General features: G+C 40.6%; 3 protein-coding genes across 4 annotated transcripts in view; 2 read left to right on the top strand and 1 right to left on the bottom strand.

The window, feature by feature from the left end:
* Positions 1-27,084, top strand: part of mmp28 (matrix metallopeptidase 28) — a 246,599-nt gene that overhangs the window by 91,245 nt on the left and 128,270 nt on the right. The window lies entirely within an intron of this gene.
* LOC139200581 (cGMP-dependent 3',5'-cyclic phosphodiesterase) overlaps positions 1-27,084 on the bottom strand; it is a 138,114-nt gene that overhangs the window by 44,482 nt on the left and 66,548 nt on the right. The window lies entirely within an intron of this gene.
* Positions 15,526-27,084, top strand: part of anapc15 (anaphase promoting complex subunit 15) — a 256,108-nt gene continuing 244,549 nt past the window's right edge. Inside the window, exon 1 of the mRNA XM_070829920.1 lies at positions 15,526-15,539. The gene's annotated coding sequence lies outside the window, so the exon portion shown is untranslated. The remainder of the gene's footprint in view (positions 15,540-27,084) is intronic.

The following is a 27,084-nucleotide window of genomic DNA, read 5'->3' as shown; positions in this document are numbered from 1 at the left end:
TAAAAGAATACGTATAATGATAATACTTGTCTGACCCCTCTCAACCCGCCATCCACATTGCAGCCAGCATCATCACGTGTTTACCGTAATAAACTTTGTTTTGTAAGTTACAGTTGCTATTAGAAGTAAATCCACAAATGCACCAAACCACAGTGTCACTTTATACGCTCCCCACTGGCACCACTGATGTATCCCCAAGGTTAGATGAAATACTTCATGCACTGTTTCAGTTGGCAAACGACATGATTTAGGAAAATAATTATAACCCCGATAGCATGAATATAATATGGAACAAGCCCAGAAACATAATTACAAGCTGGCAAGATGGGTCTATTAACTGAAGTGAGCTAATTTGTGCCACTCTGGTCCTTGGATAATGAAACAATGTCTGTGACATATGAGAAGACAGATGATTCAAAGAAAAAAATAAATTGACTTATACTGTTGAATTCTGTTGGTGTATTAGGTGGCTTTGTGTCCTTAACAACAAGTCCTGTTTGTGCAGCATTGCCTCCACTGTAAATAGTTCTCACAATCATCTGGGTGAGTCTGATTATTTCAAGCAAGTAATTATTCATTCACCAGCACAATGGCTCAGTGGTTAGCACCTTGAATATTCTGTGTATTGTGGATTTTGGTTCTCTGCCACAGTGACAGACAAGCGCACCAGGTGAACTGGAAACTTAGCTCAGCGCAGGTCAGAATTTGTTTGTCTGTCTGTCTGTGCTTTTTCAACCTCCAATGGACTGGAAACCTGTCAGAGCTTTTTTTTTTTTCATTCACGCTTTTATCTCATCATGTCAGGTCTTTGTATTGGCTTGTTTTCCTGCCTCAGTCAGTCAACAATGACCTGGCTGCAGCATCCTTCAGCAGCTGCAGCCAGGTTCTCGCACGTCCCACATCTTCTCATGACTGGTCTCCTTTCAATGGCTATTAAATTTCACACTAGGTGACATGGTGGGGTTACTGAGTCCTCACAGGGTCTGATGGGTGAAGCCCAACCTTAAAAGCAAATGTGACTATATGTTTACATTTGTCGCACCCTTGCGAAGGAGCCGCATCTCTGGGATTAAAGGATGTATTCATCCTTGATGTAATCAAGATCGTGACTTTTATGGAAATTCTACGTGAACCGTGAGAGACAATTCATTATTCACCAGCTGCTGTTCGGGGTGAAAAGAAGAACTGCTGCCAATAATTACACAAAACAGCATTTTGTTTCATTAAAGCATTGTCCTTCACAGCCCATTATGTTTTCCACATTGAGTGTAGCTGCAAACTCCCATTGTCATCCGTCATGAAATGGTATAAAAGAGGAGAGGAGAGGAGAGGAGAGGAGAGGAAAGGAGAGGAGGGTGATGATAGGAAGGTGATGTATTGAAGATATGTGAGGAGGAAGACGAGGGGACAGCAAGACCTATTTCTAATGAGGCCAACTGTGTGCTGACAACGGGGCACCAGACACTCAATCAATATTCACCCTAGAGGTCACAGACACACAAATACACAAACACACAGACACACAAACAGCATGACAGTGTGTAGCTGCTGACTGAGGCCATAATTCTGACTAAAGGATTCCTGCCACAGACACACGGGCGGAGCAAACCGGACAGGAAGCATGCTGTGGCAGAACATAAATTAGCAGTAAAACACTCACTCACGCAAACAGCCACAGAGAGACAAACACACACATTTCAACTGAAGTCAGATTATATATGATGAGAAGCAGCAAAGTGAGGAAACAGTTCATGTGAAGACACGGCTGACATCATACCGCTACAAGGAGTAATCTACCGTAGCTGAAAAAGGCCAACAAACTGACTGTAGCATCAGCAGGAAGACATGCGTCCGCTTTAAGTCTGTCACACATTTGGCTCAGTTTGAGCAGAAAGCAGGAGACGCTTGACAAACTGTAAATCTGGCATGTAAATGTGCTCTGCTGACTAAACGGAAAAAGCTAAATACATTTAATGAGAATGAATTAAATGAAGCAGTGTAACAAATTTCAAACACTACCGCACACACAGACACTCACGTTGAGACACTAAACCCCTGGTGAGGTCCACTTAGCTGATTGGACTGGAAGTGATTGATAGGGGGTTTAGTGATGGATGTCAGCTACTCCACAAACACACACAATCACGGACACACAGACACACATGCACACATACTTATTGATGCAAACCCAGTGAAATGGTAAAACCTAATATTAATATTTGTTGTATCTTGCCCAAGGCGGCCTTATCAGGAACTTGCAGAAGTCTACTTTGAATTTCAAAATAACTACATCTCCTGTGCGTGCGTGCGTGTGTGCGTGTGTGTGTGTGTAGCAGTGACTATGAATACGAGGCATTTAAAATGATTCCATGCACCCGTCACGTTTGATAAGTGTGCTGTAGACATCAGGACGAATGTGCATTTTATAACATAAAACACCTGCGCACATGTGATGTGAACATTACCAAACACGTTTGACCGGGTGAATGCTGCAAAGATGCATTTTTGTCCAAACTATGAGGCTGCTGAAATTGCATTTTCACATTTTTGACAGAGGCGACAAAGAATGCACAAACAGACTCCTCTATTTTTCCAAGCTGCTTTACCTGCAGTTTGACCACATCTCAGAAACAACAACTGCACTAATGTATCCTATCCCTCCCTCCCCCCCTCTCTCTCTCTCTCTCTGTGTGTGTGTGTGTGTGTGTGTGGTGGCACTTGTGTGTTTCCTCCGTGTGGATATTGTTAAATACAGAGATTATTGTCGGGCCATTAATTCTCTACCACAAACATACTCACACACACTCAAGGTCAACCATTTGAACCATGCTATTTAAGCTTACATGTTACTTGCTTGTATTAATAACAGTCTGGTGTGTGTATGTGCGTGTATATATATTTCTGTGTGTGTGTGTGTGTCTGTTAATTCAATGTTTGAGCTGCATATATTGCCTCCAGGTACAGTGAGGTTAATGTGTTTGAAGAGCGACTGCACAGCCGATCACGCGTGTCAAAGGTGTGTGAAACATGTGTGCTTCTTTGTGTTTTTGTGTGAATTTTTGGAAAGGTCTCCAAATACATGTGAGGATAGGTAGCTACTGTATGCTACTGTGCTCATTACATACACGGGAATAATGTGAAACAACAACTCTCGGGGGAAAGCCGGGATTCTTTAAAAAGAAGATGAAAAGAGAAAAGAAGTGAAGGAAAAGGGACACTGCAATGCACCAATATGTGTATGCAATATGCACAAAGAAGTGTGTAAGGCAAGGAAATGACACTCGAGTCCTAATGCTGTCTGAATCTTCACCTCGCAAAGTGATCAATTCATCAGTAGGACTGATTGAAGTCAATAGTGTAGACACAGTCACAAGAGAAGGGAGAGGGGTAAGTCCGGCTGAAAGGAGAAGGGAAGGGCAGGGAAAGAGAGAAAGACAGGGAGCGGAAAAGACAAAAGAGAAGCAGGTGGAGGAGATTATCAGACGTGGAACTAGAGACGAGGTGAAAATAGATGGGAATGAGGTGATTGATAGATGGCAGACAATGGGAGAGAAAAATGAAAGAAAGAGGAAAGATTGGGTGGGTGAGAGGGTAGAGAGAGAAAGAGAGAGAGAGAAAGTGTGTGAGTGTGTGTCGCTGTAACTTAGAAAGACAGATGAGGGGGGCATTAGCACTGACGGAAACAAGGGATTAGAACATATGGCAGGTTCAGGTAGATTGTATTGGGGTAGAAAAGGTTAGAAGGAACTGGGATGAGGTGACTGAAGACAGGGAGAAAGAACTGAATGGAAAACAGAAGTGAGATACAGACCCTTTAGACTCCTGGTATTAATGTGATCAGTTTCTGGATACGTTATCTGGGTAATGACATCTGATATTGAGTCGTTGCTTTACACCTGCTTTTAAAAGGGAACTCTAGATATCTTTGATTCTGCTGCAACGAGTGTGACAATATTAAAGGAGTACTATGCTAAATTAGCGGAGCACTCTTTAATAAGGTTTCTTTGTGTCTTGATTCTGCTCATAATGTGACCTCAAATTGCATATTAGGCAGAAGGAGCTGGAGAACTTTTTTTTTTGCAATGAAAGAGGTTGTCTGCAGTTCTTTGTGGAGTTTGCTTGAGATAACAGAAAGTAGCATTAGGAGTTAGGTGACGTTTTGACTTGCTGGCCATTTTTTAAGAATATGACCAAACTGTCCAGGTTGCATTTAAACCTGGCAGAGATCCCATCACATGTGGCCCAGTTGATCCGAGACTGTTTTCTGTGCATGTTCACCTTGCATAGACCAGACTTGTGTTATTTTCCAAGAATGTCTTAAACTGACCTCATATCAAGTGGAAGAGATTTATCATTACGTCTTTTCACCATAAATATGTGTCCCTGCTGTCCCTAAGAACTCTCTAACTATGAGAAAAGACCATCCTCTCTCTTTTTGCTCCTACTACACCTTTCAGTAATCATGTGTGAGAGCACGTCCTTTAGATTTGGCCCATCTTGTAGCATCACATGCCCTGTTTGACATGTGACCTCCTTCTGTCCTTTAGCGTGCCGACAGTCCCATCCACTGAACACCTAAATCTACTTTGTTGTCCACCATTGTAGTTATCTATAGTAGAATCTAATAGTTGACTTAATTACACTCATATTAAAGTCCACAAACCAACCATAAAACTGATCAGTGGTGACGTGTTTTGACATTAAATTGAGGATTGGTGCAGCTTTTGAAAGGTGCAAGAAGTGTTTTTTTTTTGTTGATGCAAAAAATGTGTGTAAACAACGCCCACCATAGTTGTAATTTTGAAAAAACATCCAGCAAAACACAGATCGTGTCTCATCTTGTAAGCTGTTTAAGAGGACACACATATGTAACTTTGACCGTGGAGCATGCTAACTCATAGCTCACTGATAGCTCAAGCAGTGTGGCAGTAACTCACCTGAGTCAGTTTGTACTCGGAGGTGGTGTGGATGTAAAACTTTATGAAAACACAGTGCTGATATATAGCCTGAGGCCTTCTGCAGCACTGTATCACTTACCTGAGTCAAGCTTAAAATTTGTCAGCAAACTTACTGACAAACGTAATGCTGTCGTTGTGTTTCATGGCTGCCAGCAGACGTTACTAAAGAGGCACATCTAACTTAAGCGCCATTAATTCTACTCGTCGTACTGCAGAAACCACTGTTATAGTCACGAAAGGACTTGCTTTCACAGTCGGGTGTAAACTCAAACGTAATTTTCATAATGTTCCTGGTGTTTATAATTTATGTTTTTAAGTAAAATAAGTCATTTGGTTGAAGAGCGCAGAGAAAAAAAATGTATGTATCTACGTGTGTATTAGTAGTGTGTGTATTAGTAGTGTATGTGTATGTGTGGGTGTCGGGGCATCGCTCCTCCAGTCCAGCTGGTATGTGACAGTGCTGCCATGGCAACAGAGGAAAGCCATCACAGCCAAAATGTCTGTTAGCAGACTTGTAGATATGATTGTCCTTCTGTCCACCTCTTTTTTTGGGTCTCTCTGTCTCTCCGCTCATCTGTCTATTTCTGTTTGTGTGATAATCTATTAATCTGAGATCTATTAATCTGCCCATCTGTTGAGCTGCGTACCCTTCTGTCAGTCCTTCGATCAATCTTCTTGTTCATCAGCCTGTTTATTGATCCATCTTCCCCCTGTCGCTGCATCAATCTTACTGTTTATCTCCAATCTTTCTTTATCTAATCTTGTAGTCCAAATTCTTATCTATCTATCTATCTATCTATCTATCTATCTATCTATCTATCTATCTATCTATCTATCTATCTATCTATCTATCTATCTAAAGTGATACAGTGGGTGTGAGCATTAGTTTCTTACCTTAAAGAGGAACATCACACACCATCGACAAGAGGAGGGTGACATAAATGGGAGACAGAAAGAGAAAAAAGACTTATTATTGAAGTAATTTTACAACATTTTTCTGACAGAACCAGCATCACCTTGTGTTGGAGACAAATTCTCCAACTAGTAAATGAGGCTTTTTAAAATATACTATAACAAGCTCTCAGGAGGGAGGATTGAACCCGATGTTGAGTCGGTCAAAAAAACATCACATTAGCAAAATGACATCGTGTAAATTAAGGTTGTCCCCCCAAAAGCCTTGTTTTGGCAAAAGGTCAAAGGTGACGGAGCAGTACTGATGAAGAGGTCATCATGTCATCACACACACTTCCACAATGGAGGGAATGCCGCCCACTTCCTTTTGACCGTATAACACACACACACACACACACACACACACACACACACACACACACACACACACACATGCACAAACAAACAGCTGTGTAGGTAATTATGCTCTGTGTGTGAATATGTGATTAGTTGGTAATTATCATTATCAAGCCAAATGTGGGCACATGATTCTGAAAAACCAGTTTTCTGTCAGCAGTGTATCTGTGTGTGTGTGTGTGTGTGTGTGTAGGCGTGTGCATAGATGTGTATTTTTAAATGTGTATTGTATTGCCTGTTGCCTTCGTGCGTACACCTATGTATTGTATACGCAATTCTTTCTGTTCATGTTTGTGTGTCTGTGTGTGTGCGCCTATTATTTCACTTGTGTGTTTTTGAATGTCTCACTGCAGCCTCATCATCTAAAACCTGTGTGTGTGTGTGTGTGCGCTCCACTGAAAACTCAATATGGCAGGGTCAGCTCTGCAGAAAATGGTCCATTGAGCATCAATTGTATTCTGCTGCCAAGGACTCTCTGCTTGACACTTGCCTTTTCTATGGAGCTTTACGTAAAACCACTGAGCCCACACACAAACACAAACACACCTGCATGTGCGCACAGACACACACATTCGCTCACAAACACACATACAAACACACACACTTGTGGAAGAGAGGATAAAGGGAGAGACTGAGAGCAAGAGTGGAGGAGGTGTGACTAATCTTCTCTTCCTCTGTTTGGAAAGACTGGAGGAGATGAGCGAGGGCTGTAAAATCATTTTGACGGGCAGGATTAAGACACTCTCACATATACACGAACACACACACACACACGCACGCACAGAGGTATGCTCTCTTTGTTACACCCACACAAGATGACATCTCACATATACAGTTTCTCTCACATATATTCTAACTTACTTATACACAGACATGCTCACAAGTTCCTACGCAAACAAATACACAAAAGACCCCTTTACACCTGGCGTTAACATTCGTCTACTCCGCAGGTTGTGTCTAGATCTGATGCTGCAGGAATATACTGGCATGTGCCATGGGAAACAGATTTTTCTGTCCCTTGGCATAATGCATTGCCACTAACCCTCGTAATAATAACCCAACACCTTTAAACCCACTCCGTTTAATTCAAATTTCATGTTTTCAAATCTAGTCTGGTGCAGAATAACGTTCCTTATGCAAATGTGGGTTAGTTCGCTTGAACCAGTTAAACTGAATAAATTCGAAGACAGAATCAAACCAAGCAGAACAGTCACAATACTAGACTAGTTTTTTGGCCGACAGCAGCAGCTCTTTGAATTCAAACTGCAGATGCTGCAAAGTGGCCTGAATAGATAAGTTTCAGTAATTGTCTCACAAAGTCAGCTTGTGGTGAGTTCACTGAAACTACATGGAGAAAAAAAAATGCCTGTACAACAAATAACACAAACATTTACAGGAGTCCTTGAATTTATACAAATTAAACACATTTCCAAACCACATGACAATATCACTGCATTGAAATATGAGTGAATAAGTCAAACTCAACACTCAGTCGTTTATATGGCTGCACCACAGGCTTTTTTGGCACATGACATTTGGACTTGTCATATTAGGAAAAGCACAGATGTTACTGATAACATTAACATCTATTCAAGTGTATAACGCATCACACTTACAGATTTAACGGTCACATCTATCATGTTTGCGAGAGGACTCACGCAGAATTTTGTTTTATTGGCTGACACAAGAAAAACTCACGGGTTAAAAAGGAAAAAGGTAAAATATGTAAAAATTGGCCACCTGCATTTCACCCACTCCACTAATTAGACTTGTAATGTCCTCAAAAATGTGCATTGCCTCTTCTCATTCAAGGTTCATTTATTTGTTAATGTACAGCACAGGGCTGCAAAATGAATTAAAAGTTGTCGCGCTTCATGCTACCCACGGATAGAACATAACGTATACTTACACTTACAGATATTGAAATTCATAATAGAACACATATACAGATATATGCATAGGAAATAATTCTGTTGTGCATTTTCTGAATTTGCGTCTGGGGTAAAGTAGCTGTTATCCTGTTGAATCACCGGCTCTCTTCCTGCTCCTCTCGAGCAGTCGCACCACCGGCTGCAGTGTTTGGACCAGCTGGGTACTGTGGGCAGTTTTAAAGTCTATGGCTCTTACTCCAAACTGAAAGAAAAAAAACTAAGTAAATAAGTAAATAAATGAATTTGGTTTGAAGGAACATTTGGAAGGTTTTTTGATGGTTTGTGTTGTCATTCGTTGCACTAAAAATCAAAACTTAGCTGTTCGCTGAGTGCTAACTTCCTCTTTCTAACTTAAGTAGATGCAACACAGTACATAATGACATAATGTCACTACTATCATTTCTTCATATTCTGTTGAGATTGTGAGTTAATTTTTTAATGTTTCAAACTAAATTTCTGGCCATATTGTACATATTGTACTTTTCAACATAAAAGTATGACTAGGCTTGCTTGCAATATTTAAATATGTAACTTGTAGAAATATGAAAGGAAAGGAAAAGAAAAAACATGACAGTATGATGCATTAAAATACAAAAAAAAAAAGTTGTAAGAGCCATCCAACGCAGGCCTGTCTTTTCAGGCCTTGCGTTCTTTGTAAGCATGTCATTTGGACATTTGGATTCAGACAGTGTGACAGCGAGCATTCACAGTAGTAAGAACCTGAAACTGAAGCAGCTAAATGGTTTTCAGCCAACATTAACTCTATTGTTTACACCCGTGGCTTTCCGACTGTGACACATTACACTGTGCTGAAAGAAAATATTTCAGACGTATTTTATGCTACTTTCTACTGAGTTTCCCAAAATTCAGTGCCAAAACCTAAAAATAAAGTTCTGTGAGTTTGAATTCAGCATGCATTCATGAGGCTCGACCGACTGCTGGGTCCCACAGATAACAGGAGGTTAAACTGACAGAAACATAAGTATATTCACAATCCATTATTCACTCACACGCATACAGGCACAGAGACACACACTCTAACACACACCCTTGCATCCTGTCCATCCCTCAGAGCCACAGAAAGAGGGATGTTGCCAGGATACAGAGGCTGCGTGTCTGTTTCCTGTCGGATCAGTCAAAGGAAGAGACATAAAACTTTCTGATCAAGCCGTCACTTACCAGTCACTGTGCAGCCTTTGATGTTCTGTCTGTGTGTGTGTGTCTATGCATGTTTGCCAGTGTGTGTGTCTTTGTAAACATTAATGTGTGTTTAAAGCACATTGATGCAGCCTTGCCCCTCCCTCTACCTCACATTAGTGAAATGCCAAACACATAATTAACATTTATGCTATTTTCTCTGGCATTGTGTAACCTAATTCTGCTGACATTTGCCACATAAGTCAACTTTTATTTCATGAATTTCCAACCTTTGTTTTGTTTCAGAGATTTATGATTTTCTTCACTATAACTTATGGCTGATATTAAATACACCTGCTCCTTTTCTGCCGTGGAATGTGCATTACTTTGTTGTAGATTCGAGTTGGAAGTCTGTACTGAACTGATACTGACTGAAAAATACGTTATGAAATTAAATAAACGCATTGAAAAGCTGTGGAGTATTCTAGAATTTCTGCCAGGCCTCGACTCTGCGCTCCTTCATGTAAATTACGATGATTATTTTGGAGCGTGCTTGGAATCTAACCTGACCCGACCTGAGAGAGAGGAAGGAAAAGGAAAGAGAGGATCGAGGGACAAGGGATGAGGAATGAAAGATGGGGTCTGCTCTTCTCATTTGTATAAATGACACGAGATCATTCATTTCAGAAGGAAAAAGAAAATATACGCAAACATCCAAACAGGTATTTCATGTGCACACACGTACACACATAGAAGTGCTTGTACGGTTTCAAAATCCTCCAGTCTCCGAAAAAACCACCACAGTTTTACATCAGGGCATAACTCGTTGCCTGCGAGGCACTGAGAAGGTTACTGTACAGCACACACTCGTGGGCTGCGCTCTCAATAATCTTTTTCCAAATGTCTCAAAACTGACTTTGTGAGAGTTAGCAATATTTCACAGTGAACTTGACTCCAGCAGTTTTCAAGGCTCATGTCAGGCTCTACAGTAAAATGAAATTCTTCACTTAAGAATTTCAAATTAATAAATGCAGGGCTTTATGTGTTTTGATTTGAACTATTGTTGGATAGGTCTCCGTGAGGTTTAAGGTCAAGCTTTCAGTGGGAGGATGCGTATGTAATAAGGCTTTCAGCTTCTATCATGACAATTACTGAGCATTTCTTTATTTTCTCTTACGTATTACTCAAGAGAAGTTTTTAGGATTCAGGTGTTAATAAAGGAAGTAATGTGCAATAACAGCTAAAATACATTAAAGATATATATCAATAAAGCATCACCTTTTCCCAGTTCCTCACCTACTAATTACACCTGTTTAAATGCACCTATTCTGCTTAACTATACCTGGTTTTCTCACACACATGTATAGTTTACTGTCTGTTTGTTAGGCTGTGTTCAGACGGACAACAGCACCGTCCCCTCATTCATTTTAATGAGCCCTCTGCATTGGCACCCCTGCTGTGCTCCAACAAAAAAAAAAAATTATCTCATCCAGCAAAAAAAAAACAAAAACAAGATTCACACTTTGCTGGTAGATTAAATTGGGACTTGACCAGAGAAATTCCACTGTTTTTCTTGCAATCACTGCGACAAAAGATAAAATGATTGTCACTGTGAAAGTATGGTATCATGCAGTGTTTTGGCATCTGATAAGCCTTCAGACTTATGAATCTATTACTCAATCTGGTCTTCCTGGGGCATATTTAATTACCTAAATGATACCTGAAAAAACACTCCCTTAAAGGACACTTAACGGAGGTTTTTTTTGGTCTGAATGCTCAAGATGTGAATATATTTTTTTTGGTCAAGGTGGAAAAGCAGATAAAGCTTCTGTTTGAAGATGTTGTGCTTTTTTCGGTAGAAACGCTATATGACAGGATGAGTCAGACTCAGTTTGAGACAAGGGACTCCAGAATTACGAAGGTGCCTTTTGTACTGGATCAGGAGGGGGTCTCTCTAAATCTGCCCCGCGGGCTGTTTTTGGGACATTCCGCCAAACTCCAAGGTTATTTTGAGTGGATCTAAGACAGAATTCGTGAGACTTCTGTCTTTTAAAGGCATTAGTGGAATGACAGGAGCAAAATGTTTCAACCTGATCCAAAAGAGCAGGTTGAATTTGAGTAGAAAATGTTCAGTGTGGAAACACTCACTGTTCTGATCTGAGGCTTAGTGTGACTCAGAGGTCAGTGTAGTTCACCCCACTCATAGAGGAACTGCTACTAATGTTATACACCTGCATAGCCCCCACTCACTTTTAGATCTGTGTGCGAAGGAGGCAGCGACACAGAAGGCTCTGCAGAGCAAACATAGGACCAATCATTTACATAATAACTGTATCCATCAGAACGCTCCACTGAAAGGAAGAAAAGAGAGTGCTGATTAATTCCTCCCTTTGCCTTGATTATTCTTTGTTTGACTGACAATCACAAAAACATACACCGGTACTCTTACACACACACACACCTACTTTACATACGTCATAATGACATCAATCATTCCACCATCCTTCCCATACATTTCTCCAATCTGGCTTGCTACAGTTTCTCCTGTTCCCAAGGTGACGGCAATTTTACATCCCTACTGGCTGTTTCTAAGGTTACTAAGAAATGAAACTGTAACATGTGTCCTTTTTTCTATCCTAACCCCTGTTCATCACCCCTTCGCTCTGTACTGCTATCATGACTTTGTTAAGGGACATTGTAGCTTGCTATCACCACATCATTTATCTGACGCTCTTCCAGTAAGTGCTAACAGCATAACAACAGTTTGGGTTGCCTTGAAATAGGCCAGCACAAGGTACAGCAAAACAGTACACCGGCAGATGGGAGTCAGTGGAAAATCAGGCAAACAGTAGTAGCCATGAACAGAAGGTTGTGAAGAGAGGACTCTCAGATGGTAAACAAAAAAAAAAAAAAAACTGGCACACTGGCACGTGATGCAAGTAAACATATCACGGTAAGCATGAAACATGGCTAAAACAGTTAGTGTGGAGTCTACGGCCATCACTGTGATTTTCGCACAGATTTTTGTCTTTGTTAGGAATAGATGGATAAAATCTTTATCTTTATCACAGCAAATGTAACTCCATGTTGCAATATCAATATACATCATAATTAAAGTCTTAGCGAGTTTTGAGGCTGACAAGTATTTGAGATTTTGAGAAATTAACCCAAATCTCAAACCAAACATTTCTGTGTTTGTGCTTCTGTCTTCTCCTTGGTTTGAAGAGGGTCTGACTCAAGGCATTCAAAAAGGCATTTCTGTGCAATAATCAGAATTTAGCAACATGTGAGGAGTGAAGAGTGATGTTTTTTTTCCAGCTTTCACTTTCATTTTTGCTTCTGTAGTCACGAATAGTTAGGCCCCTATTGAAATGATCTATAGCGCAGGACTGAAGTGCTTGGAACAAGAGCATTTAGGGCATGCCCTGAATATTACAAAGAAATAGTTAAGATCTTAAACCAAGTCTTCAGGGCCTCTAGAGTTGGCATGTGCATCAGGTTTTAATGCCAAACTGCCAAATTTACCCAAAGTTATAAAAGCTAATTTTTCTTTGCATGACACAAGAGTTATTATGTAAGAGCACATTTTCAGCACATTTCCAGAGATGACAGCTCCATTTCTGAGTAAAAGTGAATGAGTATGTATTTTCAACAGCTTTCCTCTGCGTTATGTGTTAGAGGTGAAGTGTTATTCATAAAACATGTGAGAATTGGCTGTTTCTTGTTATTGGATTAAGCGGAAGCAGAACATCCTCTATTTCCTACCGTACTGAGCATGACGTTTTTGGATGTCACATTCCTCCTTCATCTCCTTGTCTGATAATCAAATTAATCTAATCTGTGTGCATGAGAGAGAGTGAGAGAGAGAGAGAGAGTGTGTGTGTGTGTGTGTGTGTGTGTGTGTGTTGGTGCTCCATCAAAAATTTGTGCCAAGTTTTACATTGGATCTTGTGTATTGCCCGTAAATATCTCTCAGCTACCACGAACAGCCATGACGCTGTCTCTTCTCTCTCTGCTCCTCCCCTCCTTCATCCCTCTCCTGCGCCCACTCACTGCCACTCACACTGACAGACAGAAAACCTCGCAGATGAAGTTAAACGAAATGAAAAATAATGAAATGAAGAGAGTGGTAGCTCCCGTCTCAGTTTGCACACATGCTCACACTCTGTTTCTGTAGAAAAATAGAAGTGTACCACCATGAATTGGTAATTCAAATTAACGTGCCATATCTGCCGTGGACACTGTGCTTTTCCTTTTCTACATTCCCTATGGCAATGACACATCTTTCTCTTTACCCACAAACTCTCTCACACGAATATATACACAAAAACAGAACATTTTCACACTCCCTAAGGCCCCCCTCAAGCAAAGCACACAGTCTATTGTTGCATCTGTGCTTCCTGACCTTCCTCTCCCTCACTCATACATTATCTTTTTCAGTATCTCTGTTCAGACTCTGCAGGTAAAAGCATGTGTTGCTAAAGAGTAACCTTAAACACTGCTAGCATACAAAGAAAGCAACTGAAATACTGACAAGTCAAACAGTGTGTACGAGTATGTACTTTCAGCTTTCAGGGAGAGAGAGAGAGAGGAGAGGAGAGAGATGTAGAGTTGCATTTTTCTCCTTGTTCGAGCAGATTTGCTTTGCCTAGTTCAAGCGCTCCTTCTCTCCTTGTTGTGGGGTGGAGTTTGTGTCTACTGTTGGCACATTTTCACGCCTACATGCCCTTTGTTTGAGGAGGATTGTGCTGATCTTGTCCCCACAATCTACTGCGGGCTGCAGTTTTACTTTCACTTTGATCAGTGTCAGCATGTATCATTACGGAACAGTGAACAATGTACCCCGAGGTTAGGAGACTATTAAGAATCTGACAAAATAATTACATTGTAATTTCCTTCAAAACCGATGCCCACATTTCGTCAAGCAATTTTCCACTCACACAGAGGTTTACCTTACCTACAGTTGTGCCACTAACTTTTTCCACAAACTTTATCTTAATATTGTTTGTCTCAGAGAAGTTGGAATGAGGCTGGAGTTATGTGATGGAAAAGCACTGCAGGCGAAGTTAGCTTGTGTTTTGTGCCAATCTTAACATGCTAACATTAAGCAGGTATAATCAGCATCCTAACATTTGCTAATTAGCGCTTAGCACGAAGTACGGCTAAGGCTGATCGCTGATGTCATTTGTTTTACAAGTATTTGGTCATGAGCTAAAGTACGTGACAAAACCAAATTTTGACTGATGATGGGGCAAGTGGAAAATTAAGGAATCAGCAGGATTATTCATCAGGGGCTTCAATGTGCGCATCAAATTTCATGGCAAATGGTGGCACTAGAGGAAAGGTCAGGAGATCACTGAAGTCATTATGATACATTAGAAACCATGTATGTCTACCAAAATGTATCCTTATCCATTAGTTAGATGTCGAGATACTTCAATGGGTAATTTAAAACTTTGGGGATCAGCAGAGCTCTTACATCATCTGGGCACCATGGATACCAAATTTCATTTCAATCCATCCAATAGGTGTTGGGGTGTTTCTGTTTTGACCAAATTTGGTGGGTTACATCACCATCCATAGAGCCACACCACAATACAAACACACCAGGTTTGATCATTAAATCTGGTCATCAAATTTATCATCAAAGTAATCAAAATACATTGTATCTACTCAAACACCAGTTACATTGGGGTGTGTGGAGATATCGCATCAGTTATGACAATCTATATAAGTGTTATCTCAACTGAACTCTCAATTCATTCAAAAGTAAAAATTATTTTCAACCCACTCTTTAAAACAGGCTATTCAAATTGACAGCTGTAAATTTGTCTAAAGAAGTTTAGAAATCTAAAGTTTCTGTCTTCAACACTTTAGGTTCATTTAACTGCTTTTGGGAGGCACAAGCCCCCCCAAAAGCAGTTAAATGAACCTCGGCGAAATCTCATCATCTGTCTTTTTTGCTTCCTCCCACAGCAGCTGCATCTCACTATGGTCGCCCAGTGAGGGGTGGACAGATGAGAACAGAAAACAGGAAAAGAAGGAGGGATGTTGAGGAAGACAGAAAGAGGAGAAAGATTGGCAGGTTAAAAAAAGGGTCAATAACGTTGGCAGAGACAATGGGGGGGAGATCAAACGGCTCAGCATCGTCTGAATGCAAGAAAGATTTAATTTCCTGGTCAAACACTCATGGAGACATTGAGTGGTCGAGGGCGAGGGTGCAATGCCTCTAATATTGTTTTATCAGCCTCAATAAGTAAAACAAATACACATCATCCCACTAGAACCTCTTCGAGCGACTCATCTACACACACATAAATGTATAAATGAAGGTAATAGACACTGCACTCTCACCCACTGACATGCACACACACTCACTCACACACACACACTCACACACACACACACACACACACACACACACAGAGACATCAAGGCTCTGCATCGCTTACCCCTCTTTTTCTTGTGCAAACTGACAATTTGCCTCTGTCATTTCCATGGTAACGCAGAAGAGGATTGTCAGTGGAGGCATGTCGACATGTCTAAATATAATCACACACACACACACGTATGTTCCCACATAAATGCACACACAGGGCCGAGTCGATGTAGAGATTTCCCCTCGAAAGAAGACGAATGATGAATGTCAGAATTTGTCCTCTATGACTTTTCTGAACATCTCTCAACGTTTCAATCAGTGTGTGTGTGTGTGTGTGTCTGTGTGTGCGTGTGTGTCTGTGTGTGTGTCTTCGGGAGCAGGCAGTATCAGTGGTGTCTTATTAGAAAAGGTCATTTCCTTGTTTGTTATTTAGACTGAATTGCAGACTGAAAATTAAATTTGAAAGGTTCAGTGTTTCTTCCAGTGCGCCATCTAAACCTTGTCTACCTGTAGAATCCAAATTAACTCTCAGTGAATTGACGTCACCGTGTTTCGGACATAGACACATGCTATGATATCTTAGTTGTGGCTAAAATGCAATATTTCTTCTGCAAACCAACACAACACTGGGCTGCTTCAAACACAGAACCGTGATCTATTCTGCCGATCAAATAAAAGTCAGACGCAGTCAGAGAGGAATGATCAGGTAACAACAACGTGACATCCAAACAATAACAAAACAACACCTCCACCTCTGCCTTCTCTCGGTCTTTCTTCTTCTGTCCTCTGAGATTAACCCTGACCTCCTTCTCTCGATCTGTCTTTGACTTTCAGTTTGATGACTTTGAATTAAACAGTCGATCTAATCCCTGAGGGGACGACATAACCTCTCCTTTCTCCTGTCTCTCCGGTCCTCCTCCTCCTCCACTCATACCTTCACTGAATACCAAGTAAGAAGCTCATAAATTCATAATTTTCAACACATTTTCAGCATTATGTTTTTTTTCCAACAAAATTAATATCTAGTTTATTCAATTGTATCCTGTGAGTATAATGTAATGAAGAAAAAGTCAGTGTCAGCTGTGCAGTAATAGTGTGTCTACATTCAGGCTGGTGTGTAAGGGACCGGGTTGAAAAGGAAGTTATGCACTCAGTGTCACAGAATAATGATTACCTGAAAGCCAATTTCAATTTCTACTTTCACTCCAGCCTCCAATGCATAAATTGTGCATTAAATGATTCAGTCTGGGCAACTTCCCGCTTTGCTTACAGCATGAGAGAGACTGTTTCTTGGTTACACACATCGGGACAGATAATTGGAAAGTTAAAATATTAGATTTGGGTAACTTTAAGCCCTTAAGAATGACTCTTAATTGTCTGGGTACTGAGTGAGACGTTTTCATTAGAGATCTATATTACGAGCATTATGAAGCATTTAGCGTGAACTTAACAGTGTTCACAGACAGGCGTGTCCACAAGGTGTGATATTGCTGAGATATAGGAATGGAAAAATATAAATACAGCAAGGTTAAATGAAGTATACACACAACAAAGTGTGTGTGTCAAGCTGAGGGTGAATGCTGATTTTCAACCATATTGTTTGTTGTTTGAGTTTGAGGAAATTACGCCACTGGAAATTAGGAACATTTTAAAACAAACTGACACAGTGTCGTTAGTCATGTTCTCACTTGTGCATTCACTGGTGTGTGTGTGTGTGTGTGTGTGCGCGCCCATGTGTGTGTGTGTGTGTGTGTGTGTGTGTGTGTGTGTGTGACAGGCGGCAGCTGTGGCGTCTGTTAGCGCTCCCTGTGATTAAAATCATAAATAATTAAAGCTTTGAAAGAGACAGAGACCGAGGGAGAGGAAGAGAGGAAGATGAGGACAGGCCTGAGTGTAATTACGTTCTCTGAGGGTGTTCATTTGATTGTTTAAACAAGCCCTGAGCTAATGCATTTGTTAGGCTAAGGTACATTCCATGTCACTCTGTTTTTTTTTTTCCATGTCTGTTTGTTTCTTTCTTCCTATCTTTCCTTTAAAGAAAATCAAAGCTCGGCTTATGCTTCAGGCGGAGACAAAAGTGATTGTGTGTGACTGAAAACACGTAATGAACAAAGCAGAATGAACTTGCCAAATCCAACGTAATCATTTGATTTTGTTTTTTTTAATAACTCTAGTAGCTGTTTTTCGCCTTTCACTTTGCCGGCAAGTGCTCATGAAAACAGAGCAACATTAATTCTTTGGTGGGTGGATCGGTGGCACACGTCTGCACTCTCGTAGAGCTTGTGCCAGTCAAACCACAGTGAAAGTACAAAACTAGGCATTACACATGTTGTGTAATAATGACCCCCTTCATGTGTCTCTTTCCCCTCGCCTCCCACACCACCACTTCATCTGAGTAACATGCGTCACAGCTTTGGATGAAGCTGTCTAATGTTCAATATTTTATCCAGTGGACAAATGCTGAAGCGTCAGCAGGGTTTCTCCTCTCTAGTCTTGTTTCTGTGAAGTTTCCTGACATGACACCTGCCTCTTCTCTCCCCTACATTAACCGTCTCCTCACGCTCTTTATTGTTGGATCTCTCGCTTCTTTCCACGTATACAGGCCTCCCTCTTTTTTTTTTTTTTTTGCACCTTTGCCTTGTCTCCATCACTCTGCTGACGGTGCAGAAAGGCAAGTTGAGCGCCAATTTACATCGCTCTGTTCTTTCTTTTCACTTTTCCACCTCCCGCACCTTCACTCTGCACCGCCCCTCCATCCCGCTTTTAATTCTTCTGCTCCCCGTCTCCTCTCTTTCTCTAGTCTCTCCTCATCCTCTCCTTGCTCTGTCCTTCCCTGTCTCTTCATCTCTCCGCTCGTCTCTGTCAGTGCTTTGATTATCTCTAATTACTGCCTTTTCCTCTGAGATGTACATTTTTTCCCTCTATTAACATCTAACAGGTACTTGAATGTGTCTGTGTGTGTTTGTGTGTGTGTGTATGCAGGACCCTGTTGTGTAATGTCATAATTAATTCAAAATGTGGTGCTGTACATCCCTGCTTTAGTCAACATGCTGCACATATGAACTTAATTTGTTTACTAGCAAACATCAGACCAGAATTTCAACATTTAGACGTTTCTGCTGAACCCGGAGTATCATCATCATTGTTTCAAACACACATCACTGTCAACATCACTTTCTACAATATCTGTGCATGGCAACTATGGTGCACTTTATATTAGCAAAAAATAAATTATAGTAAAGATATGCTTAGGGTCGGGAAATTAAAAACATATGGCTACATGTTCAGATTTGTCCCATGTGCAGTGGTGGCTGGAGTAAACAAAAAAGAAGCATTGCTACTTGAATTATACTGACTCAAATGAAAGTAAAAGTACTAAGTAGTGAGTGAAAATAACTAGAAGTACAAAGGTTACAAAAATGAGCCTAGTACATGTAACCTGGTAAATGTAATGTGTTACAACACACCACGGCCAGTGTCGACATAAATCCAAACAATACTGGGCTACAAAATTCAGACAGGCAAAAATAAGAAGTGTTATTCTGAGTTTATTTCAGTGTTTAAAAATATGAATCGGGTTTTGTTGAGTGGGATTCAAATAACTGATCCAACCGATGGAATGGCTCATTCAAATGTCAGAAGAAAATCGACGTCTCTGAACTGAGAAACAGAATATTAATGAAAAAAACAATCCTGAGAAAGAAAAACAAGCAACCAAAGAAAATCCCACACAAAAGGGGCAAACTAGCACAGTAAATGAGGCGAAGATTATTTTCGAGACAGTGGTGAAAACAAAAGACTTGAGATTGTCTTGAGATTGAGAGCGCTGAACAAAGACAGACACTGATACTTAGATCGTCAAACTAGTTTACTGAGCCTTCAGTTGTGCCTGTTGCAGGGAGCTCCCCCTCCGTCCAATACACAAACACAAAAGCAGCATGTTTCATTTGTCAGGATGTGCGCGAGCGGACCCAAAAGGGACATGAGTTATCGTCCCTGGACCCAGACAGAGAAATATATCACCAAATGCTTCGTCTTCCTGCTGGTGATGGGCACAGGAGATACAGAAAAAAGTAATCGAGGCCCAGTTGCTCTGATATGAGCATTCACTTGGGAGCCCAGCCGGAGGTGAAACTTTGCCTGTTCAATCTTACAGACATTACAAGCTGTTCCCCGAGGAGGGCCATTTTATGGTTCCCCTGGTTTGTACGGGACAGAAAAAGAGAGGAGACAGGGGAAGAGCAAAGCTGGTATTAAGGTCCTGGAGAAAATCAGAGTGTTAAAGCATTACAAAGACGGTTTTCACCTGCTTTGCTCCATTAACTACAAATCACCAATCCTTTAGTACTGACAAGCATGCCTTGATTTTCTAACTTCCAGGCAGTGATTGGTGTCCGTTTATCTCAGCACCTTTCATTGTGAAAATTAAACTGCGAATACTTGAGGCTAGCCATCATAGTCATCATTTAGACTGCAATATTCTGGTCAAAATATAATAAAATACTGAAGTGACTCTCCACCCAAAATATAGCTTATTTTCTTATGAGTGTGAAACACTCAACCTCCCTGTAGGCTCAAAAAGTTTTGTTAAAAGTTTCGTTTTGGGAAACAGAGGCTGGGGTCTGTTGATGATTGTTACTGAGAGCTGAACGCAGGCAACACAAGTGAAAAGATCAGTGAGGGTGGACCAGGGGGGTGGGGAGGCTTTAAGGATGTTCGAACATACGATATTTGACAATAAAGGTGTCTTTTATTTGTGGTAATGCTTCTTTTTAAATGCACCATGACTTTTCTCCACAAACAACTTACAATGCTATAGAGTTGTGAGTGATATGTGGTGTTAGTTATTAATATTTCTAAGACAAATCTAATGAATTTGCACTGTGTGTGCTAGGTGTGTGCTTTACGGATGGTTGATGAAAGCCTCGCTATGAGAGCTTAGTTCAGTGAGGCATAATTTGTTAGACTTCAGGAGTCAGCTGCAATGTAATTTACTTGTCAGAAATGTATCCAATCTATTAGAATTATATCATCTAGTCATTTATTAACTCAGTTACAGAAATGCATTTGCAGCTATTGAGCCCAATGTGTATAGAATGCCAATGCATTTCATGTGATATGTGTTATGTAACATACACTTGTGAGTATTCACACTGATTTTAATGAGCAGTTTATTAGACTGAAAATGATCAAGTAAATGAATCATAAAATAAAGGTCAAATAAAGGTCTTTATTGGACTCCTATTACAAAGATAAACTTGGCTGCAGTGTCTGTGTAGTAGTAGTGTATGGAAATGATGTTGATGAATCAGAAATAAACAATAAGCAAACACGGACACTGTCCAAAGAAGATGATGAAAAGAAAACTAAACCATTTAAATAATTTATTGTGTTTAAACAGCACAACTCCAACCACCAAGGGAAAGAGTTTCTAAAACACTCCTTTCCATGACTGCATGCTCGTAATGAGGCTAAAGTAACTTTAACCAAAAAAAAAAACAAAGCTGATTAAATGTTCACTGTGATGGATTACCTATAAGAGGCAAGTTTCTCTGCAAGCTGCTTTTCATATTGTGCCTGCATGAAGTGAAAGCAGCAGCTGCCTGGAAGGTGCCGTATCAATCTTGTATGCTGTAGAAAATATAAAGTATGTCATCTGCACTTAATGGAAGAAAATGTGCAAAACTATAACATGTTCCTTCACAAACTGATGACATTTCTGTACATTAACATTAAACAATAAACATAAAATCTTACTCTGTTCATAAGACACTGTTCGTATCCCACATCTAAATTGTCTTAAAGCAGAAACTCAGTTTCAAACTCTTCTGCTTCATTTTATCTGCATATTTGTATAAATGACAGCTACTAAGAGACATCAGGGAAGGATAATGCCTTTTACCTGGATTCAACTCATTCGTTTGTTCATTAAGAGAAAGTGTCTCTGACATACATTATACTAAACTACATCCATTTGGATACACCTCATTACATTAATGTCAATATCTCTGTGAAATGAAAGATCCTCTTCATAAGAGTGTTTTCACTTTGGCAGGATTCAAGTTGCTTTGCTTTTAAAAAGCACTTTCACATTTCAAATGATAAAGTCAAATCTCTGTCCAGTGGTCCTCTCATTATTTTGTTGTCGCCACTCTGCATCCCTCTCCCCTCCTCACATCCTCTTTCCACTCCTATCAATGCTTCCTGTCCTCTTTTCTTCATCCCTCCTTCCTCACACCTGCCACCTGCCCCCCCTCTCCTCCTCCCACTGAGAGAGAGACTTAATGTAGCAACATGATAGGATTGCTGGACCACCCTCACCAGACTGGCAAAGACCACCTCTACTAAAGACCTCATTAGCCCTGGCAACACACACACACACACACACACACACACACACACACACACACACACACACACACACACACAGGTAGATACACCAATGCAAAATGAAAAACACTGCAAACACTCATGAATACACTCTGCAGAGCTTCAAGCAGGATTACTGATGTTTTATTTAGGTTTCACTCCAGTGGATAGTCATACAGTCATACATGAGGGGTGAATATATGTTAGCTTGCCTGTTTGTGCATTTGCATGAGAAATGTTCTAGTGTGTGTCTTTTTAACCTCTGTGTATCAAAAAGGGAATACCTTCACACCATCAGCCTGACAGATGCTGTGGCAGCTACTGTTGCGCTGCGCCTCTCGCTTGCTCTTGGCCCTCAGCCCACTCATAGACAAACACAACCACAATATACCGCACACTCACACAAGTGCACACACACACAAACACACCAAATTTGTGCCTCATAATTCATACAGCCATAGCCAGAGGGATAGACTGGGGATTGAGGAGGCAGGGGAGGGAAAGAAAGGGATAGGTGGAAGGAGAAAATGGAGTGAGGTTATCAAAAACAGATTTATATTTACTGATATATAATTGCCACCTGAGGTTCCACTTTATTGATCTGTCCTTCAGTCTCTCACCACCCTCCTCTCCCTCCTCTCCCTCCTCTCCCCTTTTCCTCTCTCTCTCTCCCTTCCACGCTGTCTGTCTGAGTTGTGGTGTCAGATCCCTCATCCATATTCAGCGCTGAGACCATCTGTGAGCCTCCAATATGCATGGACCAGCCTGCCGGACTCTCACTGCCAAGCTCACAGCCAGCCAGTGTTAAAAAAGAATGCTAGTGTCATTTTGAGTTTAAGTACAGTCCATTTACTCCTGTCTATGCATTTTGCAACGCATGTCACATTTAGTTTCCCGTATTTTGTTGCTTCTGTCAAACCCATCTTGAAATGACTGCCCCCAGCCCCCCACAGCTGAAGGAGACGGCCTGAGTCAAGATGTGAAAAAATCTGGAAAGTGATGTGCGATTTCTTAGCGGACTTTTGTGTCAGGTGGTTTTGTTGTGTCAAACAGGACCTCGTGATTAGTGTAAAGTTTTGTCCACATTTTATATTTACTGGCAATACCCTGCAACATCTTTCTTTCAGTCAAACACATATTTTTTGGCCCAGTGAGAGGTAGCTAAATGTTTGCACTGATCAGACACGGAAAAAACAACAACAGAGAAAATGGAAAAATGCAGCCTTTTTGTTGACATGGATGATACAGCTTGGGTGATTTTAAAGCCTGTGGAAACTGTTTCTGATACTGTCCAAAGCATAATAGAGGCAAATGGCTACTTTTGAATGAAGGAAAACAAGCCCTGTTATCTCCAGTGACTCCGGCACATCTAATGATTGATCTAGTGACCATAACAGCCGGTGCTGAATCACTCATGGTAGTGAAAAACTACTATAGCCTGCCTTCACTCCATTCCACGGCATCATATAATACAGACACATGCACATATCCTGCAAAATAGTTGCAGAGCAGATGCCTGAGTGCAGGACCTCGTGGGAATATGTGTGCTATTTTCTAAAAATCTGGGAAGAAGAGGAACATTTCTTTCCCTTGTCCTCCAACCATCTTTTCCGTCCCATCTACATATCTCTGGATTTCCACTTTCCCACCCTGGAAAACTCTTTTCATGCCCTCTAAGTTTAATTTTATCCCTTTCTTTCCCACTCTTTCTCTCATTTCTCCCTCGATTTTTCTCCGTCTCCCTGCCAGTTCAACACGTACCCACTCTTCTTGTTATGAAGCCAATTAGCGTAACTGAAATAGTTTCCATGGCGACAGAGGTGCTAATAATAACAGACACCCCCACAGCAAGGGCTGGTGAAGAGCACACACACACACACACACACACACATGGCACACACACACAGATATCCATAAACACATTGCATGAAGAGGAACATACAGTAAGAACTAACAAGGAAAAGGCTTTCACCAATTTAATATATGTACTATATGTATATATCTGTACATCTATAAAGGCCTGCATTATTAAACAATATGGTAAACAATCTAAACAATCTATATACTAAATATCCATATATGAATACACATTTATGCATGTTTTTCAGTTGTTACCGCTAGCTGAGTGAATGAAGGGAAGCACGAGGGGAGCAGCATGCAGTCAGTGTGTAGAGTCACATGTACTCCAGTGACGCTGATAGTCCGTTTGATCCCTGATGCTGAGTTGACTTGATGTGGAGAATGGGAATAAATTCACTGTTCATTCAGACATGTAATATATCTAACAGAGACTATCCTCTGTTCATTGATTCTTAATCTAATTTGATTACACTTCTTGATCCAAAGCTAACTGACCTGTTGTTAAAGGCAAGACACACTAAGTGACAAGTGACAAGACGGAATAATCACGTTGCCCCACATATGATGTTAAAAGTTGCAGTTGAGCTCACAAAAAATAGAAATTAACTGGGCAATGGTCTGCATTTGTGCTCCAAAGAACATTGGAGGTGAGATGAAAGAACAGGTAGATGAACTAGCTTACCATTTTCATGCCACAGTGACTCTCTTTAAGCAGTCTTGTCATGCTCAGAGTACAATCTGAGAATATGCTTGATGTTTGGTACAGTTAAGTTTTACTTCTTCTCTTTGCTCTGGTGCTTTAAGGTCATGGTCGTTTGAAGATGGTAGAAGATGATAACAAAAGAAATGAAGGGGCACAAAATAACCAGAAACTGCAGCAGTTGGTTGAAATCATTAACTCGCTGGCAGAACAATCAAACAGGTTGCTCCTGCCTCCGATGCCAATCCAGCATGCTGAGTTATATGAACGGCTGATAATAAGTCCGCCCTAAAGAACTCATAACACAAACACAAAAACTGCAGATGTAGTTTTTGTACGTGTGTCAGGAGACCAATTCCGCTTCAGAAGCAAATACAATGTCTGCCATGCTCCAGTGCTCCTTCAGGCTTCCCTTCAGCAAATTGAATTGATATTAAGAACAGCAAACACATTGTTGGACACGTTAATGAGAATTTAATATTAGCTTACAACATCTGCTCCAGGGTGTCATTACTATAGTACCCACTTTCAAGATATCTCTGCTTAGTATTGCCTCACCTATACAGACCATTTTCAGCGTTACTTACAGTGTGGTACGTTGCAGCAAATTATATTGCTGAGCCCATCGCTCACATTTTTAAGCAAAGTCTCCAGACCAATATCTTGTCCAAACAGAGGAAAGCTGCCCAAGTGAGGACCCACCACATCTACTACATACAATCACCCCCTTATTTCAACACTCCCTGTTCTGGACTCAAATATTAGATTAATTCATTCCTAATTGTTGCTGATTGAAAATTCATTTCTAATGTAGCACAAAACTCAGATCTTGAGGAGCCAGCAGTAGGGTTGCTGGCCCCCGTGTTTTATGTTAAGTGTTTAGAAATCAGGAGGGACATGCACCTTTATGCAGACAATGCAGTGCTCTACTCAGCTGCCCATTCTCTCTGAGCCTGCAGTGTCCTCTAAATTCCTTTCAACAGCTACAGGCCTCAATGCATGGTCTTTATTATTAGAACATAATAATAAAGGACCTTGGACCTTGGATAACGTTCACATTTTCATCTCCAGGCGGAGATGCAAGACTGAAAAAAAAAATTCAGTGTTTTTGACTGTGAACACAAAATACAGTTGCCTACTGCCTCCTCTACACTGGTTCTCTTCATTTTATAACCTAGTTATCAACGTTGACCAATCACTGGATGTTTATCATGTGGGAGTATATTTCTGTTGAATGGTCACACTTTTATAGATAAAGCAACTATGGTGGACAAAATCAGCTGCAAGAGGCATTCAAGAAAACTCTATGTTGTCTTGTTAGTGTTAATTCATAACTTTTGTAATGGTACTGTATGTGTCAGTGTTTCAAAAAATGTTGTATATTTGGGTACTTGTTTGGGTTAATATATGACATATGGGGAGAAAAATCATATAGTATGGTAGTATTTGGACAGAATTAAAACCAATAACTAGTACTTGCAGTATCAAAATCATCCAAATTTCCCCAAAGAAATAAATAATGAGCAAAGTCCTGCAATTTCATAATGGTATTTGGGTCATTTAGTTTCTTTGCACGTTGTCTAGTACGTTCCTTGATCTTTCCTTCTTCACTGTATACTCTCTTTTAATAAGCAAATGGTCAACAATAATGTACCGCAAAAGTGTTTTTCTCTGTAAAGCGTCTTTGAGGTCAGTCACTGGAGAGGCCAGAGTAGTTAGAAGAGCAAATGAAAAAGGAATGGTGCTGAGGGACAGACAGATGGACAGAGGGAATAAAAATGATGGCTTGGAGGGAAAGACGGCAATTGATAAAAGCAGAGGAAATGTATTAGGTGAGAGGCTGAGGGTCTTTTATTGTGCTTTGATGCTGTGAACAAATACCATCATCAACAGAGTGCCTTTAAATTGATTTGACTTGAAGGTGCGAAGTGAAAGAGGAAGAGACAAAAGAGAGGAGTCAAGGTAGTCTCTTGAGGAGTGAATGACGCAGAAAGCAGAACGGGATCAGAGTGACAGAACAGCAAATAGCCATCTCTTTCACCTTATTTGAACTCCTCCCAGTCCAATAGCCTGCAGGGAGAGAAAAAGCAAAAACTTCTCCACTGTTTTACATATTATGTAAAACTAATTGGAGTTCACCGCCTGCTTAGTTAACACAGAGATACTTGATAATGTAATTGAATTGACACTGCTGGGAGTACGTGTATGTCTTTCTGCAAAGATCTGGACAGCGGTTGCAGGATTTAGAGTCAGTGAAGACATAACAGCAAAGCAGAGCTAATGTGTTGTCCAAATTGGAAACATTTCAACTCAAAAATTCAATACTTTTACTGGGGTTTCATGAATCTACTTCAAAATCAGCAAAAAGAGCGGAAAAGTAGAGAGATTGACAGAAGACAAGAACAAGAACACCTGGTTTGTTGTGAGTTGTGACGGAGGTGG

Source organism: Pempheris klunzingeri, chromosome 4, assembly GCF_042242105.1.
Source record: "Pempheris klunzingeri isolate RE-2024b chromosome 4, fPemKlu1.hap1, whole genome shotgun sequence".
Lineage (NCBI taxonomy): Eukaryota > Metazoa > Chordata > Actinopteri > Acropomatiformes > Pempheridae > Pempheris > Pempheris klunzingeri.
This window is presented reverse-complemented; position numbering and strand designations above follow the sequence as displayed.